A 15,911-nucleotide genomic window follows, 5' to 3' on the forward strand; every position below is an offset into this window, starting at 1 on the left:
GTTGTAAGATCAGTGGCAGCTTCTTCTTCAGACGCTTCTTGTCCCCCTCCATAAGATTGTCCACCAGATGCTGCATCAAAGACAGGTTTAGTCCACTTGGCAGGCACCCACAAAGACCCTGTTGGTGAGGAAACACAAAGATATCCCCGACCCCAGTATAGCACTTTTGCGGGCTTTTCCCATATCCCTGTGCTTGGGTTCTTATACTTCACCCAGACTTCCATTTCCTTAATAGTTTCCTGACTTGATCTCAGGTGATGTTTAACTGCAGGGGGAACATCATCCTCCCCAAAAACACATAAATGATTGATCACATACAAAACCTTAGTCAGGCATGCATGTGGGTCCTTTACATCCTGGTGTTTGTCGATATATTGTTTGAGGGTACCATTTGCTCTTTCTACTATCGCCTGTCCTGTGGGGGAATGTGGAATACCTGTCACATGCTTGACAGACCGTTGGTCCAAAAACTTTCGGACCCTAGCACTTGTGTAAGCCGGACCATTATCCGTTTTGATACCTTTTGGGACTCCCATGACAGCAAAGCAGCTCAATAAGTGCCTGATCACATGTATTGCTTTCTCTCCTCCCTGAGCTGTAGCCCATATGTAGTGGCTATATGTATCGATAGTAACATGCACATATTTGAGCCTACCAAACCTAGCTACATGAGTGACATCCATTTGCCATTTCTCATTCATTTCTAAACCTCGAGGATTAACTCCGCAGCCCAGACCTATTCCCCCATTATGATAACTGCATATTGGACAAGCCCTGACAATGGCCTTGGCTTCTGATAAGCCCAGATCAAAGTTCCTCACCAACCCTTTTGCATTTTGATGATATCTACTATGGGCTTCTCTTGCCAATGTATGCTTATCAACAGGACAAGAGTTATCAATGGGTAAGGTAACCAATTTATCTGCACGCTCATTCCCTTCTCCTAGGCCCTCGGACCACTTATGGCTCCTGATATGGATTACAGAGTACACCGCACTTCTATCCCAGAGAGCTTTCCTTAATTGAACCAGTAACTCATACAGCCGTTTGTGATTCACTTCCTTAATTGCTGCTCCTTCTATACGTCTGACTACTCCCGCGACATACCTAGAGTCTGTGACCACATGCAAGGGCTCATGCAGGTTGGACATTGCCCATACTACTGCTAACAATTCTAAGGTTTGTAGGCTGTCTGCAGGGTCTGCTGTAAGTAGTTGATGCTTCCATTGTCCTTCTTGCCAAGTGACAGCAGCACATCTCGATTTCTTCCCTGCGTCTGTGAAGGCTGTGGTGGCTCCTTCTATGGGTCGCTCTCTTCTCAGCGGCCGAGTGACCCAGTCCCATTCTGTCATCCATTGCAGGACTCTGGGCACTAACTTGCTTGTCTCCACCTTTGCAGATGATGTCAATAATGCTTCCTGTAAGTCCACTGAATTAACCAGGTACCAGTCCAGCGTCTCTTTTTCCATGGGTAGCCTAATGGTGGCAGGTTCTCAACCATCCACTTCAGTAATTCTGAGACGGGCTTTTTTAATCAACGCAGCCAATTGTTCAGTTTTTGAAAATATTGTTCTTTTATGTTGTAATGGTGGTGACAGCCATTCCAATACCCGTATCTCCCCCGTTTTGTTCTCATACTGGGAGAGAGCACCAAGCAGGTGACAAGGACTATTCCAAATGGTGAGGTCAATAGGGCAATCTAGTTGTCGACGAGACACATATCCTTGTTGTACACAATTACTGATTTCCTGTAGGGTGATATGGTGTTCCTTACTGAGGCACACAGGGGTAGTGGGGTCAGTGCCCTTTAGCAAGGGTCGTAGGGTTTCCAACAAGTGATTTGGTATTCCCACAATGGGTTTTAGCCACTGTAAGTCTCCTAGCAACTTTTGAGCATCATGTAAAGTCTTAATGTCCAAGTGCAGTTCTAATTTTTGGGGTACCACTGTTTGGTCCATTAGAGTCCACCCCAAATACTTCCATGGTTTCGTGGTCTGAATTTTCTCTGTGGCAATAACAAGTGAAGATGCTGCAAGAGTGTCTCTGATGTCAATCTGCAAAGGGGAAAATGGCTGTTGCTGAGCAAACAAAGTATCATCCATGTAATGATATATTATGGTAGCTGGCCACTGCTGATGTAATGGCTGTAATGCAGCGTCAACATAAAGCTGGCACAACATGGGGGAGTTGCGCATCCCCTGTGGAAGTGTCGTCCACTCAAATCTTTTGTCTGGTTCCCCACGATTTATTGCCGGTAGGGTAAAGGCAAACCTCTTCATATCATCGGGATGCAGCCCAATAGTGAAAAAACAATCCTTTAATCAATGATTAGAAGTGGCCAATCTTGAGGGATCATGGCTGGGTTCGGAAGACCAGGTTGCAAGGCCCCCATCGGTTCCATCTGGTCATTCACAGCTCGTAGATCGTGTACCAGGTGGTATTTCCCTGACTTCTTCTTGATCACAAAAATGGGCGTGTTCCACGGACTCGTTGAGAGTCGTAAATGTCCTTGCTCGTATTGTTCCTTCACCAATTCATGGGCATGCATAAGACTCTCCCCTTTCAAGGGCCATTGCTTAACCATCACCGGTGTATCTGTTTTCCAGGTGAGTGGAATGGGGAAAGTCCAAGCAATGGCAGTTACCCCAAAGGTTGGTGATTGGTCAACACCACCCCCAGCTGTGTTAAAACATCCCTGCCAATCAGGCAAGAGACTGTAGGGGGCAACTGAACTACTGAAAACACACAAGACACTTGTTGCCCATCAATGCGCACCGACAGAGGTGGTGTTTTTCTTGCCAAAGTAAGTCCTCCTACTCCCGTGAGCATGTTTGTTGATGGGAGCAGGGGCCAACGCTGTGGCCATGCTTCTGGCGATATAATGCTGGTGTCTGCTCCCGTATCCAATAATCCATAAATGGTTAAGCTCTAATGCCCATGGGTAATTTCAACTCTTTGTTTTGGCCTCTCTTGAAGATCTACAGTCAGGAGTGTAACACCGGTAGAGCCAAAACCCTTTCCATCACGCTTCTGTCCAGTAAAGGATGGAATACCCGATGTCATCTGTGGTAGTGGTACCAATTGTGCGATGCGTTGTCCTTTGGTTATCTTTATCGGCGGGTAAGGGGTGTAAGCCATGATTTGTATTTCTCCGGTATAGTCCGCATCTATGACCCCAGGTAATACAAATAGTCCCAGCATGGATGTTGAGGAGCGTCCCAGCAATAAGGCTCCACATTTTTGCCCTTGTAGCGAGAGAGGACCGTTTATTCCGGTTGGTATCCTTTCAGGCCGGTTCGTCATTAATGTGACATCTACTGCTGCTGATATGTCCAAGCCGAGGCTCCCTGCTGTTGCTGGCTGCAGACAGGAGGTGGTGCTGATGTCACGGCGGCAACTTGTGTCTGGGCGCCGCCGGCAATCGCGCTCCGCCGACCGTTTCCCAATCGGCGCCTGCAAGCCGTAGTGTTGTGGGAGCTGGATTGGCAGCTTTAGCACCACACGCCGGGCACTCTGCATCCTCGGCACGTGTGTCCCCTATCACCACATCGGTAGTAGCACTTAAGATGTAATCCGGAGCCTCCCTGCGTGACTGCCATTGAGCCGTTTCGGAGAGGAGCAAGAGCGGCTAACACCTGATTTTGAGTGGATTCTGCTTGCTTTTGCAGCCCTACTCCTAATTCCTTTATTGCATCCACTAAGAATGCTTGTGAGGCTGTTGGCTGTAATGCCATTCGCTCTAGCGCTTCCTCAATGGTCCAATTTGCTCCCAGAGTGGCTAGCACCCTTTGCATGGCCGGATTGCTATTCTGTAAGGCCCACTGCTTCAATAGCGCCCCCTTCATGTACTCTGCAACTCCAGCCCGGTCTATAGCCGCAGCTGCTTTGTCAATAAAATTCCCAAACGATTCCTCTCTACCTTGTTTTATGCCCATGTACGCTGGCAGCCCTCCTGGCTCTTTAACCCTTTCTATGGCCGCACGTACCAACCACATGGCTTCTCTAAGCTTATCTGCTCCTGATATCAACTGTGCCTCCGTGCGCAAATATGCCCCTAAGCCCATGAGCTCATCCCCTGTCACTCCATGCAACGGGGCCCCCTGAGCTCACTGTGTCGCAACCGACTCATTAACCAAAGCTTGCCAATGCGCATTAAACAACAATTGCTGATGCTGAGTAAATATTAGCGGCACTATTCCCCTCAAATCATTCGGGCACAAAATTTGCGTATTAAAGAGATAATCTAGCATCTGCCTAACAGGTTCGCTTTTCACCCCGAACTGACTAACCGTGGACTGCAATTGGGATAACAACTTCCAGTCTAAAGGAATGTACTCCGCCAGATTCTGTGTGTGGCTCTGATCATCATACTGTGGCGTGTATGTAACCGGACAGGCAAGAGCAGAAGCAGCCTCCATTGCCTCATCATCCCCCATTTGCATTGCCTCTTTTGCCAGAGCAGCCCAAGCCTCTCTCCTTTGTTTGGCCATCTCCCCCCATAGGTCACTGAGTGCCCCTGGGATAGGATCTGACTCTCCGAGAGTTTTGCGCTGTTGGCACCTCTGCACAGGCCATTCGAGTGGGGGAGGTGGCAGGCTCGGCTCGCGTTTCCTGCGGTGGGGCGGCAGGCTTAGCTCGCTCTCTCTGTGGGGAGGCCACAGGCTTGGCTCGCGCTCTCCGCGGGGGGCAGCGGGCTCAGCTCGCGTCCTCCTCTATCCTCCAGCTCATCCTCCTCCTCCCCTCCTCCGACAGAGGAGGTGCAGACGGCCCCCCCACGTCTGTAACAGGATCCTCCATACCACACTGTTGTGAACCCATCGGTATTAACACCTTGTTTACCGAAGGCACGAGAGGATCATCCTCACGACCATACCCTATATTTTTCTTATGAGCTTCTGTTGCCCCTTCTGCCACCTTACGCTCAGAAGCATGTTGAAGCAGTGCGTTGTGTACCACCCGCCATAGCTTGCCCAATTTCTTTGCTGTTTTACCATCTTCTAACACCGCCTCCCACAGTATATCCCCAAACTTTCTCCATTCAGCGAGTTCATGAACCGTATGTGGATTAAGGAAAACCACCCTAGCATAACTGTAGGCTAGCAACCCTGGCAGCTCCTTTTTTAAATCTATCCCCTTTACCCCTCGCCTTTCTAAATATGCGGCGAACAGTTTGTAAGCTGCTTGCCTATCCATACCTATTTGTAAGCACACTCTTTGCAGCTCTCCAGGCTTCCGGCAGCACGTATGGCTCAGGTCACCGATGTGAACCCCGAGGGTGCTCCTCAAAATTCTGGCACCGTCCTGGCTGCGCAGGACCCAGCTCCAACTTCCTCGACCGTGGCACGTCCTCCCTCTTTTTCTTTAGTGCGAGACTAGAGGGTCAACGTTCGAGGCCACCATTTGTCATAGGAAGGAGACCAGGACACCAGATGGTTCATCACAGGTCCAGTTTATTAAAGAAAGCATCAAACACTTATACAGCAAATAATAAGCTTATGAATATTCTGTAAGCCAAGCAATCTATTGGTTAAACTATACCATTAACTCATCCACATTCCTTTGGGCCTACGTTCTCTACTTCTCACGCCTCGCTGTCCATTTCTTTATCATACTCCGTTAGGCCCAAGGACACATTATCTTGCACCTGCAAGATTTGGAATTAACCACGGTCTTGTACTTTTCCATTCTCTATGCAGCTACCTTCTCAACAGACACCCTGCCTGCAAAAAGGCCTCTGCCCTTGTTAGGACATCTTTACCAAATTAATTCAGCTGTGTCCTCTCTCCTCAAGCCACTCTTTGACAAAACTCTCCACAAAGTTCAGCATGGCGTGTTCTGCAAAGAACACCTGAGGAAACAGTGAGCTGAGAAGCACCTGACCTCCCCTCCCCACTGGCTCAACAGTTTTTAACTTTTCGGTGGTCTTTTCTTCATGACAATTGTGAGGCACAAATGAAGGACATTTCGGACAGACTCTCACACGACCCCGTGACTCACAATTGTCTTGAGGGATCTTCATCAGCAGAACTCTGCAGTGTCGTTGATGAATCTTCGGAAGTCATTGCATGTCGGTAGCATAACCCGGAAAAAATAGGGATGACAGAAAAGAGGAGGATAAAAAGAAGAGAGAGGGAAAAGAAAAGAAAAAGGTAGGAGAAAGAGAAGCAATAAGCAAACATAATTAATATTGATTATCACAGCAATTTTCACATGTGGTTATTCTTTAATAACAATTTCAAAAATGGCTAATTATAATAATTTCAAAAAAACAGACTAATTAATTAAAGCAATATCATTTGTATAACAATTTCAAAAAATGGTTGAAACAAATCACAAATTTTCAAAACAAAAACAACAAACAAATCATAATATAAGCATTGTCTTTTAAAAATTATTTTCTAAAATAATCTACTAAAGATCAAAATAACCTTCTGTAAATCATACTTGAGAATCAAAAATTGCTCTAAAGCACATATGCTTAATTCATAATTGTTTTGTGTCAAATGTTTTGGGGACGTCTATAGTGTAGAGGACATCGGCTAAGCGGTGTGCATTGGCTACAGACATCAATCTCCTTAGCCTTTTCATCATGTTCCAATTCATAACAAATAGGGCTGCTGACAAGATAAAACCAAGCATAATTAGAATCAAAAGAACAACAATTGGGTGGCACACACTGTTCAGGACATCTGTGGCAGTAGGTGACCACCCAAAGACAGTATCCCACCACCTATGCTCAGCATTTTGCTTTACCCTCTCCATAACCCAGTGTATTTGTTCTCGAGAATTTCAACCAGCTCCTGATGGAGCAGCAGTTGTCTCACCAGGGTGAGGTTCATTCCGATAGGAGTGGGCATCAGCTTGTGAATCAGTGTGTATTGGGATTGCAATAGGTAGTGAGAGGTAACTGGAGCTTCATAAGAGAAATCACATCCTACAATCTTAGTAAAGTTACAAGCACAAAAGTTTGAGTGGTTCTTTGTGTCTACCACAACATCATCTACAAACACAAAATCACAAATGGTTCTAAAGCATGCACACCCATTGCCTATGTATATAAGAACTGTTCCAGTAGCCTCATTAGGACGAATCTCAAAATGACAGATGTTTTGCTCTGTGTCTAAACAGATATCCTGAGCTACGATTACATTGCTTTCACAGATGAACCCTTGTTTTTCTCGGACAATACAAGATTCCAGATTAACAGTTTGCCATTTGTCATTGACCTGACGGGCCCATCCCCTATGTTCTTTGGGATAGAGAACAACTCCGTCATGGTTTAATCCTAATGCAAGAACAGGAACAGACCAAATGTACAGAAGCATTGCGTATGGTTAAAACAAAAGCAGTGGCTGTGTTTGAAATGGGATCATAAGTAAAGTTCACCAGATTCCACCAGGATTGGAATTCTCTTTCAAACTCAGTGGCACTGTCCCAGATTATTTTCTGAATTTCTGTGGGGAAAGTGCCTTCCTCGCCCTCTCTTATAATTGAAGCAGAGACTGACTGCATCCATAATTGTGCCTGGATACTGCTGAGGGCTAAGGAAACACTGTTTTGTGTAGCACCAAGTGCATCAATCACCAATTTGTGATCATTCACGTTCACTCTTTCCCAATTTGACAAAATGTTTGACAGCAGCCACTGGTGTGTCCCCAAGGGTAACAGAGATGACCTCAGTGGTTGCTGTAATTTGGTCAGATCTCTAGTTGTAGCAGCCAATTTGTTCATTAGTACTTCAGAATCAATGCTATTCAGAATTCCCAATCCTGTACCCACAACACCGGTCATGTCCCTTGGTGTTCTGATTTTAAAAGAGCTTCCTTTCCGAAACCAAGTGGTCCAACCTTCAAAAGAAGTTTGCAGAAGCAGAGAACAAGCTGGCTGAATATCTGAAACATTGCTCTGCATTAGCAATTTGACCTGTTTGAGAGACCATGCTGGATTGAACTATATTTGTTGTTGGCCAGTTTTCCTGATTATATAAGGTCCAATCTTGAAAATTCTTGGGATGAGTATGGCCGGTGGTACGGGTGAAGTGGTGACAGTGGTAAAGTAGGTTTCAGCATTTATTACAAATTTAAAAGAAAGGTCTTGAGTATCCTTGGACCAGAGGCAAACTACCTCCGCAGTGTGAGTTAATGTAAAACTGTGCCAGCAGTCTCGTATGCTTGGGTGCGCACAGACTTGCTCCTGTTTGTTTTCCCGATCTGTGGAAACACTGATTGCAATTGCTTTGCTATAGTCAGACCCATTAACCGTTCAACACCCAATGCTAATTTGTTCTCCCACTACTCCTTGAAGCTGCCAGGTTTTCTGTTTCTCCCATTCTGGTGTAGTACACAACTTGTCTTCATGTGTAACTACTGTTAGTAAGTTTAGACCCCTGACATCTCCCATAGATCCGGTAAATTGCAGGAAGGCTTGAGACCAGGGCCATGATGTAAAGGGGCTTTTTGTTGCCTCTGCCAATTGGGGTGTGATTGCCGTGTTTACTGTGCTCAGTGCAGGCCTTGCAGTGTCTGCCCTTTGAGATGTATTAGAAAAGGGCTTCACACCTTGCATCTGAGAGAGCGTAATTACAGCACTCGCTGTGGGTTTTGGTACAGTGTTTATCTTAAATGTGTAAACCAAGCCTCTTAATCCGAATGGACTAGCTGTGTCATTCTGCCAACGACATGTCACGTAAGTAGGTTTGACCAAAGTAAAACTGTACCAGCAATCAAGTGATTCATCATTACAACCTCTTGTAATTGCAACATTGTTAGTTTTGGGACCTAAAGCATAACTACCAATATGTTCCTGGCGGCAACGCAGAGCGAGGGGACTTTTTATTTTGGAACTTCCCCATTTCTTCGTGGGACATAATTTTGCTGAAGGGATGTCCAAATTCCTTCCACCTGTCTTCATAAAATTTCCAGCAATTGTGATGGAGGTGGCCTTTTCATGGAGAGTTCCTTCCACCTTTCTGCATATTACCACAATTGACTCACCAACCGTTCCCATCAGGGTTCTGATCAATTCGTTCTGGTCCCATCTCCACTCATTCGGGCGGTACCCCTTGGAGTCGTGCAGCACTAGGGTTGCCAGGCTCGGGTAATGACCCTTGGGATAGGATCCAAGAACATTGGTGTGCTGAATGATGGCTTCGGGCCACAGCTGCTCACCAGGGGGTTGTCCATGAAATTGTGGTAATATGCAGAAAAGTATTAGCAAGGTTATCATGTTTCGGATGATTCTCATGTCCCTCAGGGTTCTCCTGTGAAAGCAAAAGCAACAAAAAATCCTGCCACTGAGAGGCAGAAAGGAGTTTAAAATGAAGGGATTATCCAGCATGTATGTATGCGGTGCTCTTTTCCAAGAGCATCAGAGGCTACCCATGCATGTTTGTTCAGAGGGGTTTTCAGCACAAGTGGTACCTCGCCCACCGTGGGGAGGTCACTAAGACAGGTTGTCCAGGGTAATGTGATGGATTATTTGGATCGTCAGGACCCTCCAGCGAAGGGACGATGCTTGGAGGTGTAGGGTAAAAAGCAGTGACTTTGGGGCAGCCGTTCACCCCCCACCTGCCATTTACCCCCTTAACAGCCTCCCACAGTCAACAGTCCCAGTTTGCTTTCTGTGCCTTAAGGAACCACTTCAAAAGGCCATTTGTCCTTTCCACGATCCCATTAGCCTGAGGGTAGTAAGGAGTATGAAAGGTCCACTTTATGCCTTTGGTTCTGGCCCAATCCTGTACCGCTTTAGCAGTAAAGTGAGACCCATTGTCAGACTGAATTTCTTGCAGCTTTGGAAAAGTTCCAAACCACCCCTGCAAAGCTTTAACTGTATTATCTCCTGTGGCCCTTTTAAAAGCATCAGCTTGTACCAACCCAGATACAATTTCCACTCCTACTAACACAAAATGCTTACCTCCTGACTTCTTAAAAGGACCAATATAATCTACCTGCCACGCTTCCCACAAGCCTTTACCTTTCCTCAAATGCAGAGGGTCATCCTCTAAAGGGTGCCTTTCCAGTCGCTTGCAGCACTGTTCGCATGCATGTTTTACACATTTCACAGGTAACTGGCCAGCCGCGGGCGTGTGCTTCCTGGTACAGATCTTTTGCACCTGTGTGCTGTCTTTTTACATGTAACCATGCTAACAGTTGATTCCAATCCTCTGAGATGGTTTCCTTTTTCAGGGGGCTAAGCCTTGCTAGTTCATCAACTCTGTTGTTCCATTCTCCTGCTTGATTCCCATCTGTTTGGTGAGAAGATACCCAACCAACCAGAAAGTTTCCTTTACTGGCGATTTCTAGGATTTCTTGCCATTTATCTTTCTGCCACACTGGCATTCTGTTAACTTCCCAGCCATTCTGTTGCCAGAAAGGGAGCCACTCAGTGCAGCCTTTGTATACTGCATATGAATCAGTGTAGATGTAAACAGGAGAAGTGTTCTGTACCTCACGTTGGAAAACACTCCAGAGAGCTACGAGTTCTCCAACCTGAGCGCTGCCCTCCCCTTCTGTGATAATTTTTGCACCAGATGAAATATGTAAGGCAGCCACCTTATATTTCCAAGTCTTTCCTTCCCACTTTGAAGAAGCATCTGTAAACCAACAGTTTGCTGCTATCTCAGGTGAGAAGGGTGGTGCTACTTTTATTACAGAAGCAGGTTTGTCTTGGCTGGTATCCAGGCTCTCAGTGTTTTGTATTGCCAAGAATTTTGCAGCACCTTCTGTGACAGGAAAGCTATTGCAATAGTACTCTATTTGGGCATACCATTTCCTGACTGATGACTTTTGGGCTATGCCATCGGGTGGAGGGGTCCCATTTGTGACAGCTTTAATTACCTTGAAGGGACCTCTCAAGATGATCGCTTGCTGCCGTGTGATTTTTCTACTTCAATGAGAGCTAAGCTAACAACAAATGATCCCTTTTCCCAAACAGTGTATCTTTTCTCAGCATCCTTAAAACCACGGGAAAAGAAGCTGACAGGCCCTGTTGGACCCTCAGGACCTCGCTGCCAAATGTGTATTGATAGGCCTGAGGAGGCAAATCCCCATTCCACTTAGAAAGGGTCTTTAGGATGAATGGGCCCCAATGCCTGATGTGCTGTGGCTTCAAAAATCAGTAATTGTAATGCTTCCTCCTGAGAAGGAGTCCAATCCCATTTGATTTCTTTCCTTAGTAAATTGTAAAGGAGCCTAGCAATGATTGAGAAATCTGGGATATGTTTCCTCCAGAATACTAACAGTCCTAAGGCTTGCTGGAGGTCCTTTTTGTTTTTAGGCATTTTCATCTGCTCTAAAGAAGTTAAAGTGTCAGGTGGGATACATGTGCTTCCGGATCACCACCAAATTCCCAGAAATTTTACTTCCTGAGAAGGCTTTTGGATTTTCTCTGGGGGAATCTTTGAATCTAGGATCTCCAGATGAGAGATTATATTCTGCTGCAGATCCCCCACCTCCTTAATTTCCTCTCCTCCTACCAAAATGTCATCAATGTATTGGTAAACAGCTACAGTGTCAGTTTGAGGTATTTTTTCTAATTCCTTAGCTAAAGCATTGTGTGCAAGAGTTGGAGAGTGTTTGTATCCCTGAGGGAGTCTAGTGAATGTGCACTGTTGTCCCTCCCATGTGAATGCAATGTGGTCCATGTCCTCTGGCTGTATAGGTATCAGGAAGAACATGTCTTTGACATCTATCATTGCCATGATTGTGTGAGCTTTTTCTTGTATTGATGTCATTAATTCAGCTAAATTTGGCACTGCTGCAGTCAGAGGGTCAGTGTTGGCATTGAGCCTACGATAATCAATCGTGAGCCTCCACGTCCCGTTGGGCTTTTAGACTGGCCACACGGGTGAATTGTATGGGGAGTGTGTGTTAATTATTACTCCTTGGTCACGCAAATCTTGAATAACCAGTTTGATGCCTTCCCTAGCTCCAGAAGGCAAAGGATATTGTTTCACATTGATTGTTTTACTGCAAGGCAGTGCAGGTGCGGTCTGAAGCAGCCTAATGTTAAGTGGCGGAGTGCCAAAACACCACAGAAAACCCTCAGTGTCTTCCCACTGCCTTCCTGCGAGGACATCCATCCCCAGCAGATTGTTCAGAATGTCCCCAATTACCATTTTGACAACTAATTGATTTTCCTCTCCAGGGAGTGTTACTTTGACTAAAGCAACATTCATGGGTTCTATAGTTCCTAAAGCATTAAGAACGCAGCATTGCCTTTTTGTTGGAACAACTCCACACTTCTGGGCATCTTTATGTGTTAGTGCGGAGATCTGGGCTCCTGTATCAACAATGAAGGTTACCAGAACTTTTTGGGGCCCGTGATAGCTGTGATTAATATATCTCCTGATTTGTTTTTTGTGAGCATTCGTAGGTAAACCCAACCTCCGTCCCTTCGTCACCTGTAAGCAGCAGAGATATTAATTTCCCGAAAGCTCTGTTGGTGTGGATTCAGTGTTTGCATTTTGGGGTACGGGCAGTTATGTTGCTTAGGCTCTGTGAAAGAAGTTGCGAAAGAGTTACTCCTGGCTTACTGCCAGTGCTTTTTAAGAGACACGCAGCCAGGGTTTCACTGTCCAAGTTCTGAGAAAGAAGCTGAGAAAGAGTTAACTTTGACTCACTGGCTGTGTTCTGTGGGAGGGACTGAGATGCAGTTTCACTGCTCAGATTCCGAGGGAGAAACTGGGGAAGGGTTAACTTTGGCTCACTGGCTGTGTTCTGTGGGATGGAATGAGATGTGCTGTGTGTACTGTACTGTGTATTAGAATGGGGACCTTAGGGCATCGGCCTGGCCGTGGCCATGCAGCTCACCAGGGACCCCCAGAAGCGACACCTGGGTGAGAGGTGTGTCCCCAAATGTCCCCAGGGCAGGGAGGGTGACGAGGGACACACAGGGCGGGGAGGGGTGGATGTGGCGGATCTGTCGCGGGGCGCTGAGTCCCGGCTGGATGATAACAGGGGTGCAACAGAGCCCCCGTTGGAGCTCCGCAGAATCCCAGCTGCCAGTGGAGGTTCGGCGCAGAAACAAAAAGGCAGCAGCACGGGCCCTGGGGTGGAACTGGGGGAACTTTATTCAATGGTAAAACTCCCTGAGTCTGTAGCAGGCTCCATGGAATTGGCCAGGGCCCCATGGAGGGCTGAGGCTTAGCGATAGGAATTGCTGAGTCATGATGAAATAGCAAAATAAGCCCCTGTCTTCCGCCTCTCGGACCCCAGCTTATCTCTGTAACCCCATAGGTCACTTTTCCCCAACTCCTACTATTGGACAAGTTTGGATCCATTTGTACCCTATAAAAAGGGGCTGTTTTAGCCCATTTGGCAGAAGAAGAGTGTCACTGGAACCCTTCACAGACCCCCAATAAAACCATCACTGTGGAACGCCAGGACCTTTCTTCTCCTCTCTCGTCTGCTTCCCCCGATAGCCTGCCAGGCACCTTAGCAAGCAAGGAGCTGGAATTCCAAGAGAGCTGATAATCACTAAAGAGCTGATATCCACTCAGCTTGCTTAAGGTAGCCATGGCCACGAGCAGCCTGGGTATTTGGGCTCTCTGTCCCCAGCAGGGACTGAGCTATCCGGCCCGTGCTGCCTTGCTCGGGGGCAAAACCTGCCCTGCGGGCTGAGGGGCAATGCGAGTCCAGGATCCCAGGACCCTAAACAGACAACAGCTTATAAACGGGGGGGTCTCGGGGAGGATAAAATCTCTAGCTAATCGGGGGAACTGGGGGTGGGACACAAGGCAGGGAATACAATGTGTAAACCAATGAAGGACTTCAAGGGAGGAGAACAGCTTGAGTAAACCAATGGGGTTTCGAAGGATACAAAACTGACAGGGAAGTTTCTAGAGGGGAGGGCAGGTTCAGGCAGGGATTGACATTGAAGCCATTTATTACAATGAACAATAGTTTCTGAGAAATAAAAGAATTAAAAGACACTTAAAGTATATCAAGGGAATCGCAGAAGTTAATAAATAACCTAAAATACACTGTTAGGGAGAACTTTGATCAGATATCTAGATAAGTTAATAAATAATCTAAAATACACTCACAGAAGAAACTTTGGAATTAGAATATTTGAAGAAGCAGAAGTGGAAGCCAATAAGTTAAAGTGACCTGCCAAGCCGTTAGAATCAAGCCAAGTACAACAGTAACTTCTGCCAAGCCATGGAAAAACATGCCAAGGATAACAGGAAGATATCCAAATTAGGAAAAGCTTAAAATTTAACTAAGGAAGACCAAGAGTTCCCGGAAGACTCCGCCTATACTCCTGCCTGCCTATGAATATGCATGTAATAAATGATGTAATCCTTGTTCAAAATTGTATAAAAACCTGCTTTTGCTGTACATAATTTAGAAATCCATTTAGTGATTTCTCCAACACGTTGTCAATAAATACCTCCTGCCTATAGACCTTAAATCCAGTCTCTGGGCAGCTTATTATCGCCTTTTGGGGCAAAATTCGGTATCAACATTCAATGGAAGGAGGAGTAAGGAAGGGTCTGGGGCAAAGGTAGGGGCAGGAGGGGTTAACAGCTGGGAAGGGGTGGAGGTTTGAAACTTGGCAGGGAGTAGCTGGGTAACAAACAGAACTAAACTGAATAACGGGGAGGACAATACAGAGGGGTTGCAAAACCACAAGTTACACAGAGAACCTGCCAAATAAAGAAAGCACACTTCAACAGGTGGACATCCTGGGGGTGTCCTCAACTCCTTAAGGGACACACCAGGATTGTCCCCAGCAGGGGATTTCGGGATCCCTGATGGATTTTTGAGATCCCTGATGAATTTTGGGAGGTTTTGGCATCTGTGATGAATTTTTGGGGTCGCAGTACCGGTCAGCATGCGGAACCTGTCACGATGGATTTGGGGCCAGGGCTCTCTAATGGGGTTTTGGGATCCCTGGTGAAGTTTTGGGATCCCTGATGAATTTTCGGGGTCACTGACTGATGTTTGGGGTTGCAGTCCTGGCCACCATGAGGGCCCTGTTGCTGCAGGGGCCACTGGAGGGGCCACCCTTGGGGACAGCCTGTGGATCCTGTGGCTCAATGTCACCAGCAACAGTTCCGTGGCCGAGAGCCTGGGGGGACTTCCAGGGGGATGCGTGGACATCATGGGTGAGGAATTTTGGGGGGTTCTGGGGTGGTTTAAAATGTGACCCATAGCACAGGGAATGGACCCAAAATGGAGGGGGAAGGACTCAGAATCAAAGGGTGTCATGGGATGTCGTGGGGTGTCACAGGTGCCGTGGCATGACTCTGCCTGTGCCAGGGTGGGTGCAGACACTCAGTGCCAGGAGCACCCATGGGAACATCCTGAGGGACACGGGGACACCCCACAGGACACAAAGAGATCCTGCAGGACAGGAACCCAAGACCTCGGGCACTTCAGCCCCACCAGGGGTGGGGACAGGGACATAGGGGGAGGGACAGGGACACACAGAGGGGTGACAGGGACACACGGGACAGGATGGGGACACACAGAGGGGTGACAGGGACACATGGGACAGGACAGGGACACACAGAGGGGTGACAGGGACACACAGGACAGAACGGGCACACACAGAGGGGTGACAGGGAGCCATGGTGGGGGATAGGGACATACAGAGGGGAGGAGGGGACACGATGCAACCATGACAAACATCAGGGGACAATGTTGCCACATCTGTGTGGATGCTGCCACCAGGACGCCTCTGGTGACACCCAGTGCAGGGCAACCCGACCTGCCAGGTGACACTGACCTTTTCCCCTGTCCCCATGGGCAGCTGAGGTCCCCTGAGTGCAGTGAGCCTGGGACACCCTGGTGGCTGTCACTTGCTTCCGGGCCACTTGTCACCAGCTGAACAATGGCCCCACCCTGCCCTGATGGGTGGTGACATTCAGCTGGGACACCGCGGTGGTGACAGTGGGGATGTGGTGG

At 47.3% G+C, this 15,911-nt stretch overlaps 1 protein-coding gene across 2 annotated transcripts in view; it reads right to left on the reverse strand.

Moving 5' to 3' along the window:
- Positions 1-15,911, reverse strand: part of LOC128943645 (zinc finger protein 239-like) — a 313,995-nt gene that overhangs the window by 285,468 nt on the left and 12,616 nt on the right. The gene's annotated exons all lie outside the window — the stretch shown is intronic.

Source organism: Melozone crissalis, unplaced genomic scaffold (genome assembly GCF_028551555.1).
Source record: "Melozone crissalis strain CALT ecotype California unplaced genomic scaffold, PUWL_Pcris_2 ptg000052l_1, whole genome shotgun sequence".
NCBI lineage: Eukaryota > Metazoa > Chordata > Aves > Passeriformes > Passerellidae > Melozone > Melozone crissalis.